Source organism: Chenopodium album, chromosome 12 (genome assembly GCF_948465745.1).
Source record: "Chenopodium album chromosome 12, dcCheAlbu1.1, whole genome shotgun sequence".
In the NCBI taxonomy this organism is placed as follows: Eukaryota; Viridiplantae; Streptophyta; class Magnoliopsida; order Caryophyllales; family Amaranthaceae; genus Chenopodium; species Chenopodium album.
In genome coordinates this window covers 39015979-39030356 of record NC_137845.1, presented here as the reverse complement: position 1 = coordinate 39030356, position 14378 = coordinate 39015979, and positions in this window count along the sequence as shown.

Sequence of the window (14378 nt, the reverse complement as noted above, 5' to 3'; positions counted from 1 at the left end):
TGCAACAATTCCCAAGGGAGACCTTGGGTATTTATAGGATTGGCATCTCAATCCCTTTCATTTATAATCAATCAACAAGTGGGACAAATATGGGAGGGTTAGATGAGGACCACAAGGGAGAGCCACATGGCCTCCTTGTTCCCCAAGCCACCAAACTCACCAATCACAAGAAGGCATGACCGGTCAACATCCTTGGGCACCAAGGAAAACCAGTCAAAGGCCTCCTTGACTTGGTTGGGCCTCACAGCAACACCGCAAGCCCACAAGGCTGCTTATGCGCTGCTCGTCCTTGGCCTGCCAGCATGCACTGCAAGCCCACGCGAGCTGCTGGGCCGCTGTGCGTGCTTGGCTGCCTTAGCGGCCTGGGCAGCATGCCATGCAAGCCCCAGCTCGCAGCGGGCTTGCTGGCATGCCATGCTAGCAGCCTGTTGCGAGCTTGCGACATGCGGGCTGCTTGGTGCACCACGCTAGCAGTTCGTTGTTGCTCTCTCAAGCCTGCAAGCCCTTGCATGTTGCTTGGTGCTTGCAGCTTACTTGCGACAATGCTAGCTAGCCTAGCACTCATATGACTAGGTCGACACGAGGCTATGGCTACGCACTTCACTTTATTTGTTTGTTGATTAACTTATCTGTGCATCTCGTTAATTCTTATAATTTAACTCGACGTTCGACGTTCGGATTCGGCGCTCTAAGCTTAGATCCGATGTCGGAATACGTTTCCTCTTGTTTGACGTATTAAGGTCTTTGGCTTAAGTCGTCGCCTTAGTTTGGCTGCACGCTTGGGTGTGACCTGAAGGGTTCAGTTAGGTAAAGTTGTGAGATTAATATAATTAATCTCACTGATCGAAGATGGCCTATAGCCCGACTTTTCGATCACTTGACTTCACTGAATAATTAACTCCGTAATTGATTCCAAACCCTTTATCGGAATAATACACTTGTTTGAAGGACACCATTCCTTTCAATTTTCTCAACTTTTTATTGGAGTGTCTAGTTAGGTTTTGATTTTCACAATAAAAATTGAAAAAAAAAAATATTTGGGTTAGGAAATTTTGGTTTTATTAATCCCAATTTTGAACCATTTACCTTTAGAGGGTGTTTTCTTTTAACAGGTCAAATAACTTGTGACCGGTTCAATGGTTATTTATTTATTTATTTATTTTTTAAATGCCATGTGTCTTTATGTAATTGATTAAAAAAAAGAAAGAAATACAAAAAAAGCAGAAGAAAAAAAATCAGCCACCCTACCCCTACCCCAACCCACCCCTTGACCAACAGGCCACCCTAGGCCCTAAAACCGGCGGCCGCCCCACCCCAACCCCTATAATCGGCCGGCCGGCCTACCCCTTCACTTTGCCCCACTACAAGAATAAGGTGATTTACCGATGGGCAAATAAATGCATCGGTATTTTCTAAATTTTCCGATGGTTTATATAGTCATCGTTAATTTTCATAATTACTGATGGCTTATCCATCAATAATTTTTCCATAGTAATTTTTTATCGATGCCTATTTACCGTCGGTAAGAGGTTTCTCTTTTAAAAAATAAATTATATTTACCGATGGATATTATACTAAAAAATATTAAATTTAAAAAATGTCGATGGCTTTATACCATTAGTAATGCCATCGGTAGATTATATTGCTGAAATATATATATAAAAAAACCGATTACGTTTCAAATCTGAGTTTGAAACGAAACTAGAAAAGAGAGACAGTGAAGTGCGACGATGTTTTAAGAATAGACGTCTCACTTATAGGTGATTTTGGGCAAATTTTTTTATTTACTAATACTCCATTAAAGAGAGATTTCATAATTTTGTAGATTGATTCTACCAGACCAAACTAGCAGTTTATTGGAAGTCCTACCAAGATTCTACATCCACCGAGTTATTAGAGCATGCATTGTCTTGACCAATATAATAAAAAGTTTAGATTTTAAAATTTTTTCATCATCTTTCCACACTATCTACAACTAGCAGCTATATTTCCCTTAACCATGCTTATTATCTCATCAATTTAATTTCCAACATTGTAAGGTCTACTAAAACTGATAGAAAAATTATACTCCTGGCTACGATCATCTAAAGGAAAAACAAGGGGTTGCGTGTGCAAAGATTCAACCAAGAAAAAGCCCAAATTCATAATCTGCCGGATGAAATGGCCTACTCTAAATTTCTCCGGGGATTAAGGCATAATAGTTTTAAGTTTGATCTAGTTAGAAAAAAGGTTCAGATGTACGCAGACGTGCTGCGGGAGGCCGAAGCCTATATCGAAGCATCTGATTTTTGTTCGCTCACCAAAGCAGAACAACCGGCCTAGGGGGCTGAGAAGAAGCAACCTCTCAGCAAGACTCGGCTGGGAAGAAAAAAGAAGGAAACAAGCGAAAGGAAGTCTGGGTGGCCGACTTCCAATAGACAAAATCAAAGAAGGCCAAGACGTACGAACCTCAGTATGCGTTCAAAAAGGATTGTTACTCAATCCTGATGGAAATAAAAGATAAATTTGATTTCGAGAAGCCCCAACCACTGAGAGGCTCGGCCTAATACCGCAACAAAAACAAATACTATCATTAACACAAGGACGTGGGACATGACACGAATGAATGCATCAATTTGAAAAGGTTGCTGGATATATTGGCCGAGAAGGGCATGTTGAATTCATATGTCTTGAAGTCAAAATTCACGTACACTCGGACATACAACAAGTCTGAGAAGAAAAAGCAAAACGATAAGGAAGATGATGGGAATAGTAATGATTCTGGCTTTGTGGCCGTCATATTAGGCGGCTTTGCCGCAGGCGGCCCTACCATGAAGGGAATTAAGCAAAATGCTTGAAAATTGGGGAATGTGATGCACGCCGAAAGGGTGAAGAACGAGCCCTTCCCAAAAGTGACGGTCTGTGAAGCAGACTAAGGCGAGATAAAAGCCCCTCACAATGACCCTATGGTATTTATCATGAAAGTAGCTAACTTGAAGGTCGGCTGGTTGCTAGTTGATACTGGCAGCTCGTCCGACATAATCAGCTTAGGATGTCTGAAAAATTTGAAGTTTCCAGAAGATTCCCTTCAAGATATCTCCCATCCGCTTGTTGAATTTGGTGGGAGTATCACTCACCCGGACCCGTCCGATTTGGGAAGAAGGGAGAGGGAAGGGACATGGTCGTCCGCTTCTTGGTAGTCAAACAGCTTACCGGCTACAATGTCATCCTCGGCCGCCCGACTTTGACAGCAGCCAAGGCAGTAATTGTACCTCACTTAATACTAATGAAGTTTGAGCGGACGGATGGAAAAATAGGTACCATTCATGGTAACCAAAAAATGGCTAAGGAATGTAATCAGCTGGCCGTGAAGATAACAGCTACAGGACGACCACAGTCGTCCGAGCAAAATTTAGATGAAGAGCAGGCATAACAGCTAATGGTCATCGGCCGGCCAGAAGAGTTAAGGCCTCAATCGACTGGCGATCATACGGACATAACGCTCGATTCGGACCAGCCCGATCGGACGGTCAAGGTGGGTGCTATGGCCGTGGGCTTGCTTGGAGACAACCTGATAAAGCTGCTAAGAGAATTCAAGGATGTTTTTACATTTGAAGTGCATAAGATGCTGGGCATAGATCCAAGTTTGGCCGTCCACAAGTTGGCAATAAATCCGATGATAAAGCCTATCCGATAGAAAAAGAGAAATCATGGAGAAGAAAGGAATCAGGCGGCCGCAGAAGAGGTTAAAAAGCTGTTGGACGCCGGTTTCATTCGACAATGTTACTACCTTGATTGGGTAGCAAATGTAGTTTTGGTGAAGAAGCCTAATGGAACATGGAGAATGTGCATGGACTACACTAACCTCAACAAGGCGTGTCCTAAGGATAGTTTTCCCCTACCTAAAATCGACCGGCTGGTCGATTCAACAGCCAAACACGCCGTAATGAGCTTTATGGTGTAACACCCCCAAATCTCCTTCTACGGAAATACTAGTATATAATACGTATAATTATACCGTAGAGATAGACTTAGGAGTGTTAATGCCGCGTGATTATGCAAGGCTACTCAAGATACTTAACTCAATAACAAAACTTGCAGCGGAAACTCAACTTTATTTTATTAATACTTACAAAAATAGTAACATTGTTATGAGTACTCAAAATAAAGATGAGACCAACATTCCTAAACTAGGTGAAGCAAATTCTGGGACTCGCATATGCTCATTCATGACTCCACCTGAAAATAGTCAACACTGCTTACCACTACGGTAAACAGGGCGAACCAAAACAAATAGGAAATACGGATTAGCAAAATATGCTAAGTACGATAAGTGCAAGATAATGTAAACTCAATTTATTTGCAAACATGCTTTCAAAACCAATTCCAATAATTAATCCAATAATTCCAAACTCATTATTTCAAAATCAATTCCAATGATTCAACAATCAAAATAATTAATAAAACCAATTCCTTTAAAAATCCAATTCCTTTTAAATCCAATTCCTCACCCAAGTGTGCACACCCCCAAGCTAGTCTCCTTATATTACAAGACTATTCTTAAGGAAAGACCCAGTCATACAAAGTCCAAGGCCTTATCAAACCAAATCCGCATAGTGGGATTACTAACATGCTTGTAAAGCTTTAATTCAATAATAATTCAATAATTCCTCTGTAAATAAAATAAACCTTCATAATAGGTTAAATCAAAACTCTTTTTTATCCAATTAATGCTCTCAAAATCTACCTTTTAATAAATACTTGAGAATAAAATCTCATATTAATAACTTTTCAAAATCAATCTCTTCCTTTGAAAACCCTTTGATTTAATTCAACAAACTTTTCAAATCAATTCCTTTATTTAAACATGAAAAGTAATTCAAACCATTCAAAACACGATTTAAAACTCAATCATTCAAAATACTTTTATTAGAACAAATATTAAAATTATTACCTCCAAACATAATTTATTTCATAAATCATAATTCAAATTAAATTCAATCATCATAAAATCATTCAAAACATGTTATTCAAACCAATCAATTTAAAAGTTATCTAGCCACCTAAACGTACCTTGATTTCGAATATCAATCAACACTTCGCACTTTCAAAGTTCAATCATAAATACACCTTGCAAATAACATAACCATAAGGTTATCACAACATAAACTCAAATCTAATGTGCATGGACTATAAAACTCTTTTAAAATAATATTTTAATATAAAATTATAGATTTGAAATAGGTATTTGTATTTTAGAAAACTAACCATGAAGAATATAAAAGAATAGGATTAAAGAGAATTGAATTTTCGTTGGAAAGAATAGGCAGAACTTGCAGAGGCCATAACTCCTTCAATATAACTAATTGGGTGATTCTTGAGCCTAACCTCAAGTATTTTTTGAGAGGAAAAATCTTTGGTGAAACATCAATACCCCAAAAACTAACCAGAAGTGACCGAAAACTGGCTTCAAAGGTATACGGGATAATATTTGTATGAAAAGAGGAGAAGAAAAGTTTGAAAAGGTTTAGGGAAAAGAAGAATAAGAGAGAAGAAGAGAATTGAGTTTTGGTGTGAAGAATATGAGAGGTATGAAGGGGGTATTTATAGGCTCATGAATGAAAGAATTATGGTAGGAGAATGTAGAAAGAGTTATGGTAAAAAGAATTAAGGAAATTACTTGGAGAAAAGAGTTAAAGAATTATGGAAATTTTAATATTAAGGCGACTAAGAATAATTAATTTAAGGAAGGTGTGTTGTCATGAAATATAATATGGCAAAAGAGATTACTTGGAGAATAATCAAGGAAGATATAAGGTAGGAAAATAAGATGATCAAATCTTTGTGAGATGGAAAATAGGAATTAAGGAAATAAGGAATTTGAGGAAGTAAATTAAAATACAAAACTAACAAAATAATTAACCCAATATTAGCATATGGTGGCCGAAAATATTGAGCATATATATGCTCATATTCTCGGACCTCCACTTATAGTTTTAGGGAAATATTTGCTAGATTTTAAGGATGAAAAATGATTGCGTAAATAATATATTTTGTATAAAATAATTAATTAGGAAAATACCAATTATTCACTATTTAATTTCACTAAGAAAATCAGATTTTCTTTACCAAGAAAATCCGAAAATTCCTAGTTAATTATTTAGGAAATTCGGCTCTTTTAAAATATAATTTTATCTAATTAAAATATCCGAAATATATATAAAAAATTTGGTTTTTTAATAAAATAAATGGATAATGTAGATATCTACTTTTGGCCTCCTGTCCCGACAGGAAGTGCTATGACGATAAAAAAAGCCATCTTCGTGTTAGATCAACGTGAAGAACACTTATGGATAATTGATTAAATCACAAGGACACAAAAATGAATAGCCTAACCCAAAAACAAATGAAATAAGGTCCAATGAACTAAACCCGATCATAATTAGGCTTAAGCCCAAGGTTAAAACCTAATTATGACGGATTTAGAGGCGCCTAGGTGAAAAATAAATCCTGCCGCAGAAAAATCCGCTTGCATCTCAATGAGTCTTGCTGGTCTGGCACGCGCAACTCACAAGGTTGCGCGTGACACCCAACACAACCTCTAGTGATGCGCTTGCGGAAGATTCAGAATTTCATAAAAATATAAAATCGAATCTTACCATAATACCATGCGCAAGATGATCAGTTGCGCTGCCCGTAGCAGCGCATCTTAATCACTTGCGTTGGGCCGTCGCGCGCAACCCATTCAGATGCGCGCGACACCTGCTGCGGCAAAATGCTCAAAACCCTAAATACACCCATTCCCTATAAATAGAGGCTTAATACGAGGCTCAAAGGGACAGAAATTAACCTAAAACTCTGGCAGAAACTTTGTGAACTTATGAACTATCAAACCCTCTTGTCCTAAAAACTCTCCCCCTCAATACTTGTTACTACGGTGGAGGTTCCCGAACAAGAAGGAGTCCATAAGTGTTCTAAACGAAGATCTAGCAAAGAGAAGTGGTAAATTCCCAAGCACTTAGATCAATCACCATTATTTTCTTGTTTAAAAAATTAATTAATTAGTGTTGTTTGATCACTTTAAACAAAATTTTTAATTAATCAATTCCACATAGTATCTTGCGTTAAATAAAGAATAGAATTGAATAATTAATTGTTGATTGATCACTTAAGCCAAGGCGAATCTTGTTTATTTTTGTTCTTTTCACGAATATTGATTAAATAAGACTAACGACTTTTGCAATGTAATTCCTACATGATTGACGCCTGTAAATAAAATCAACTAACTTAGTTTTTAGGTATCACGTTGCATATATTGTTTCGTGATGAAATTGTGAAAAAGGAAGAGCTAGTAGAGGCCGTCCTAGGGCTAGGATAGCGATACCTCTTTAAAGGGAACGTTATCTTGGTACCCTCGCTCCTGAACTCATTTCTGGTTCATGTAGACCAATTTGGGCATGGGTAAACTTATGATTCGTGCTAAATATCCCTTGAACTCTACTTGGGAGAAAGGCATGAACGAGGTTTATGAGTTTTCCTAAAACTCATTGGCGACTCCTACTTGTTTCTTACAAAAAAGCTTGATGATAGGATCAATTCTAATTCAAGGTCCCCCAAATAGTCAGGAATTCAAATCCTAATACACCCTAACAAGTGTAAAGTCTTAGGCTTTTAAAGGGCCATGGGCATTTAAGGAGAAATATCCCCTACAATGGGAACACCCTCCTTACAAATAATAAATCTTATCCAAAATCCAAAATCCAAAATAATTATTGAGTTTTAAAATACTTTTGGCGCCAAAATTCAAATATCATTTTGGCTCCAAAATTCAAAAAGTAAAATAAATTACTAAAATACCCTTTTTAAGAGAATACTAATTAATTAATTAATTAAAAAATACGTTTCAAAAATACCGGGTATTACAGTCTTCCCTCCCTTAAAAGAAGTTTCGTCCCGAAACTTAGCCAAAATAAAAAGAAATCGATTTTAAATTCTTAGACTCATGCACATCCTAACCAGACTAAAAACCATAACTAACTCAAGAAAGACTCAAATTACTCATAAATGACTCAAAAAGCAAACACACGAAACTCTATCACCCTCTACCCCCCTTAAAAGGAGTTACGCCCCCGTAACTCGACCAACACATTAGCTCATTAAATCAACACTTTTTTAGCAATCATCAATCAAAGTAAGGAAAACCAGCAAGTTTCAAACATCCAAAAGAGCTTAGGTTTTAAAATGATTTGTTTACAAAAGTAATGGGAAAAGTCGTAAACTATATTTATGGCTCATTCGAAAAATTTAAACTAATTATATTTGGAGAAATCGTTGAAAACACTGTAAAAGTCTCATACACATTTAATTAAAAGGTATGAATCAAAATATTTAATAAAAGATTTTAAAAGATCTATGAAAGTTTTTAATATAAACAATTAAAAAAAACAAGGAATACAAAAAAAAATTTTCTCTCTTTTTTTTTTAAAAAAAAAAATATATTTGAAATTCATTTTGCATACTTGTAAAATACTTGTTTTAATTAAAGTCATATTTTCTTTCATAAAGAAACTCTATAATTACAAAAATCACATATTAAACTTCATAGCAAAGACTATCGTAGGTATCAAACATAAAGGAACACATCTTTTCTTGACCTTCTCATCGCTCGTAGATTAGTAACTTGTCTCTGGGTATCTTCCAAAAGTATTTACGATTTTCCCAACAAATTCATGATAAATCTGGTAATACAACCTTAAATCGTACTATTAACTCTTGGTCACTTCCAATAAAACATTCAAAAATTCGATCATGTTTTCTCATAACTTCAAATTCCTCAATCTGGTTGTTATAATCCATAACTCATCTTTAAGGCAGTTCATTAATAACTTAATGCAATCATTGATTATTCCATCATCAATAGCTCCTTTATATCAATTAACTTTGTCGTCAAGCCCTTAGATTAAAATCCTTTATGTAACCATCCAAACAATCATTTCCTAGCTAACTTCATTAAATCCCTTCACATGGTATTATTTCTTCAAAATAAACTTCGATTTCAAACAAATCTCTTTATCTCAAATACTATTTCTTATTCATCCTTTCACTTCAATGGACTCAAATTCTCTAACTTTTGTATTAAGTTTCTTCAAAAATTCAACCATCAACAATTGTGCTTTAAATAATCATCACAATACTCATCCTTGCAATATGGATACTTTAATTGCTACCTTTAAATATAAACGATCATGAATTAATGCTAATATCCACTTCAAATCTCCCAAATATACATTCCTTACTCCAACACTTATATAGAACTAATTCAAATCATCATTACCACAAATAATATTTCCTTGCTCAACATAAATCATATTAAGAAAATCCAAAAATTCCTAGTTAATTATTTAGGAAATTCGGCTCTCTTAAAATATAATTTTGTCTAATTAAAATATCCGAAATATATATAAACAATCCAATTTTTAAATAAAATAAATGGATAATAAATCTTATCCAAAATCCAAAATAATTATTGAGTTTAAATACTTTTGGCACCAAAATTCAAATATCATTTTGGCTCCAAAATTCAAAAAGTAAAATAAATTACTAAAATACCCTTTTTAAGAGAATACTAATTAATTAATTAATTAAAAAATACGTTTCAAAAATATGGGGTATTACATATGGACGCATACTCCGGATTGCACCAGATCCCCTTGTGGGAAGAAGATCAAGAGAAAACCTCGTTTGTGACCGAGCAGGGTCTGTACTGCTACAAAGTCATGTCGTTCGGCCTTAAGAATGCCCCTGCTACATTTCAGAGACTTGTTAACACTGTCTTTAGAGATCAGATCGGCCGGAACATGGAAGCGTACATTGATGACATGATTTTCAAATCAAAGCAGCCGACCGACCATCTGAATGACCTTCGAGAAACATTCACTGAATTCAGGCGGCATAAGATGATGTTAAATCCAAAGAAGTGTGTCTTTGGTGTTGAGTTCGGCAAATTTCTCGGATTTCTAATTGATCAATGAGTAATTGAGGCCAACCCTGAAAAAATCCAAGCGGTCCTGGACATGAAGTCGTCGAGAACAATAAAAGAAGTGCAAAGACTGACCGGCTGCCTAGCTACACTCGGCCGATTTCTGTCAAGGTCAGGGGATAAGTGCCGATATTTTTTTCAAACAATCAAGAAAAAAGCTATATTTGAGTGGACCAAAGAGGATGAGGAAGCCTTTGTACAATTGAAGAATCATCTGCATACACTTCCTCGGCTCGTCAGTCCACTCAAAGATAAGAAGCTATACATGTATCTTGCTATTTCAGATCACTCTTTAAGCGCCGTCCTCCTTGTTGAGAGGGACGACCATCAAATCCCTGTGTATTTCATAAGCCATGTCCTACACAATGCCGAGCTGAGGCACCCACCCATTGAAAAATTCGGGCTGGCATTGTTCATGGCATCAAAAACGCTAAGGCCATACTTCCTTGCTCATTCAATAGTGGTCTACACGGACCAACAGCTGAAGAAGTCATTCACAACATTGGAGGCCAGTGGCCGAATGCTTAAGTGGGCCTTGGAGTTGAGAGGTTTTCATATAATGTTCGAGCCTAGGAAAGTAATCAAGGGGCAGGCCTTTGCTGATTTGTTAGCTAAAATGACACGGCCGGATTTACAGCCGGCAGGGGATCAAACTTGGAAGGTTTTTGTGGATAGATGTGGTGCTGGTATCATTTGTTAGTCTCCTGAGGGAGATAAGTTTGAATATGCAATGAGATTTCATTTTCAAGCCTCTAATAATGAGGCCGAGTATGAAGCCCTTCTAGCCGGCCTTAAGGCAACTGGGGCAACAAAAATTGATGCTAGTTCGGACTCCCAACTGATAGCCAGCCAGGTTAATGGTGACTATGAGGCTAGGGAGTCGGCCATGATGAAATATCTTCAGATGGTTAAAGATGAGGCCCATGGTCTAGAGAATTTCACCTTATAACAAGTTCCTCATTCGGAAAATCATCAAGCGGACGCGCTCTCTAAGTTAGCATCCTCGACATCATGTGATACTCCCAAATTAGTGTTTTGGGAAGTAAAAGAGAAGAGGAGTATTGATGCCAAGCCAGTGCAGATCATAGACGGAAGCTCCACTTGGATGGACGGGGTGGTCTCCTATCTGAGGGAGGGGACACTCCCGGACGATCCCAAAGAGAGCTGGCTGATGAAGAGGAGAGCGGCCTGGTTCGAAATGAAGAATGGGGAATTATTCAAAAAAGCGTTTGTTAAGCCATATTTGAAGTGCATCACCCTAGAGAGGGGGCATGATGTGTTGGACGACCTTCATCAAGGGCAATGTGGATCGCACATAAGCGGACGGGCCTTAGCAAAAAAGGCTACCCACCTGGGGTACTACTGGGCGAGCATGAATTTGGACGCCATGAAAATGGTTAAAAAATGTGACAAGTGTCAGAGTTTTGCCACCCTTATTCACCAACCTACGAATAGCTTGTCGGCCATAAGTAGTCCGCTCCCCTTTGCAAAATGGGGCATGAACATCTTGGGGCTGTATACTCCTCCGTCCGGGTAGAGGCGGTATGTGTTGGTAGCAGTAGACTACTTCACCAAATGGGTTGGAGCTTAGGCCGTCCGAGGAATCAAGTGGACGGATGTGTCCGCCTTTATTTGGAAAAATATTATCACTCGCTATGGTGTGCCACTGTCAATGGTGTTCAACAATGGACCCCAATTTGAAACACGCCAACTAAAAAATTAGCTAAGTGACTAGGGCATCACTCATTGTTTTGCCTCGGTCGGACGCCCGCAAGCTTACAGCCAAGTTGAGGCTTATAACAAGCTGATCTCCAACGGTATCAAGCGCAAGCTTGAGAAAGCTGGCAGCCTTTGGGCAGATGAGTTGGTGAACGTGTTATGGTCTATTCAAACCACAACTAAGAGTTCAACAAGTGAGACCCCATTCTTTCCAGTCTACGGCGGTGAAGCCGTACTCCCAATTGAAATGTATGAACCTACCCTTCGGGTAATGCTATATGATGAATCGGCCAATTGGGAGGCTAAGAAGACGGCCTTGGACTTTCTTCTAGAAGCCAAGGGCAATGTAGCACTTAGACATTAAATCTATCATCTCAAAATGACGAGGGCATACAATCGCAAGGTGTCTAAGCGGCCGCTAAAAATGGGGGGATCTTGTTCTGAGAAAAATGGAAGCGGTTAGCCGAGGTAATGAAGATGGAAAGTTAACTCCTAACTGGGAAGGGCTATACCGAATCAGAGAAGAAGTACGGGATGGTACATACCGTCTCGAAGCCTTAGATGGTCGTTCTATTCCTCATACTTGGAATACGGACAATCTAAGAAAGTATTATGTTTACATCTAGTACTTAGCCAAAAAAGTCGTATATACAACTAGGTATAAATGATCGAGCCTTGTAATTAAAGTTGTACGGCCCCCCAACAATGTAATTTTGACAGAATTAATGAAAAATAGAACATGTTATCTAAATTTTTTCCATTTATTTACGATTTCTTAAGCAGAAATGTCGAATAAAAGTAATAATAATGTTGTTTACAACATAGTAGCTCGGCCCTTAAGAAGGTGCTACAGAGCGCCCGAGTAGGTGTATAGTAAGGGCATAGCCTTAGCTACAAAACTCGGCCACAATGACTGTAAAGTCACCCAGCCTGTCCGACCTCAACATGGTCGGACGACTGAGCATTAGGAACCCACAATAATTGCCCATGGTATTTTCACCTAAATGGGGGCAAGGGCATGCCTAGGCGTACAAGCCCAGCCAATATTCAGAAAATTCTAAGTTGAGATATTACTTGAAATTTCTTGAGTTGTGTCCGAGTGATAGTGTCAAAGGACAACTCAAACAAAGCTAATAAAGCGGCCATATATGATGTTGATTCGGCATTCACCTAGTCCAAGGGCAATCATTATTATGATTTGATTAACTTATTAGTTATCATACCCTTTGAGGTATAAAACCTACTAAGTTTATCAAACCACTTGAAATATGGACTACGCGAATGCCGAACAAAGGGGCATACCCCTAGTACTTGCACGTACGGGCATATATAAGCATAAAAATTGCAAAAAATGCTAAGTATAGAGAAACAAAGCTGCTTTAATTAAAACCAAGCCGTTCAAAACAAGGCGGCGCAAATCAAATTTATACAAGACCGCTCAAACAGGTGGCCAAATGTGAAATTGTTCGATGAAGTGAAACAAAAGCAAAAAAAATCTAAGTACTGAAAGCTTTAAAAATTTGCTACTAGAAGACCTAAGCTCTTACTCAGTCGGCTTATCACTTTCGGTAGGCTCCTCCAAGGCCGAATCCTTCTCGGCCGCAGCATTGGTAGGCTCCCCCTTGGCTGCCTCCCCTTTGACAGCAGGCTTGGCCAAAGCGTCCGTTGGCTCCCCCGTGGACGTCTCCCTCTCCCAGTCGGCTCGGCCTCATTCTCCTCAGCATCATCGTCTTCCTCGTCTTCAGACTGAGACGAGTTAACTTCAAGTTCTAAAGGAGGTTGTCTGGCCTTCTCGGATTCCTCTTTGAGGCAGACGTACTCAAGGCGCTTGGTGAAGCGCTCTTCGTGGTAGGTAGTCGTCCCTTCCTCGCTCATCAACTGGAAGGCCTCAAAGAAATGACCCTTGAGTCTCTCCTCGGCCTTGTGCTCGATCTGGACGATCTCCATTGCACTAGGCTGCCGAGGGGCCTTCAGCTTCTCAGACAAGTTAACTACGGACTTGTTTAGGTCGTCCACTTAGAAATTAAAGGATGCCGCCTCATCTTGGGCGGACTTGAGGGCCTCTTAGGACAAAGATAATTCGGCTTTCAGTTTCTCCGAGGCCTCAAAGCCCTCCTTCCACTGAGAGGCATTTAAGACCGCCTCGTCCTGCTCCATTTGGAGCGCCTGCCTTGCCAACTCTTCTCTCTCAAGGGCCTTCCCTATTTTGATGATGTCCCCCGTTTGCCGAGCAGCCTTGTCAGGCAAGGCCTTGAGGGCCGTCTCATAATGAAGCTTCAAGAGGGCGACGTTGCTAGTGTTCGCGTCCTCTGCCCTCATAATTTGGGCCCAGACCTTCTTGATTTTTTCGTTCTCCTTGTCCTTCCACTCTTGGAAGGCGCAGAGACAAAGGAAGAGCTACATTCGGAAGAGTATAAGTTAGCAAGTATGAAAAGAGAAAAATATTCTAAGTAAAAATCAAAGGCGGACACAAAAGTGGAAAATTAGACTACCTCGACAGTATAGTCGACTATAGGGCCGAGAAAGCCCTCGTTAATTCTACGGAACTTGTCCCGCTGCTCTTGAGGGATGGCCCGTTGCATGGCCTCCCTCATAGCCTTCCGGTCCACGCTTGTAAGCGACTAGCCGGGTAATTTCATAT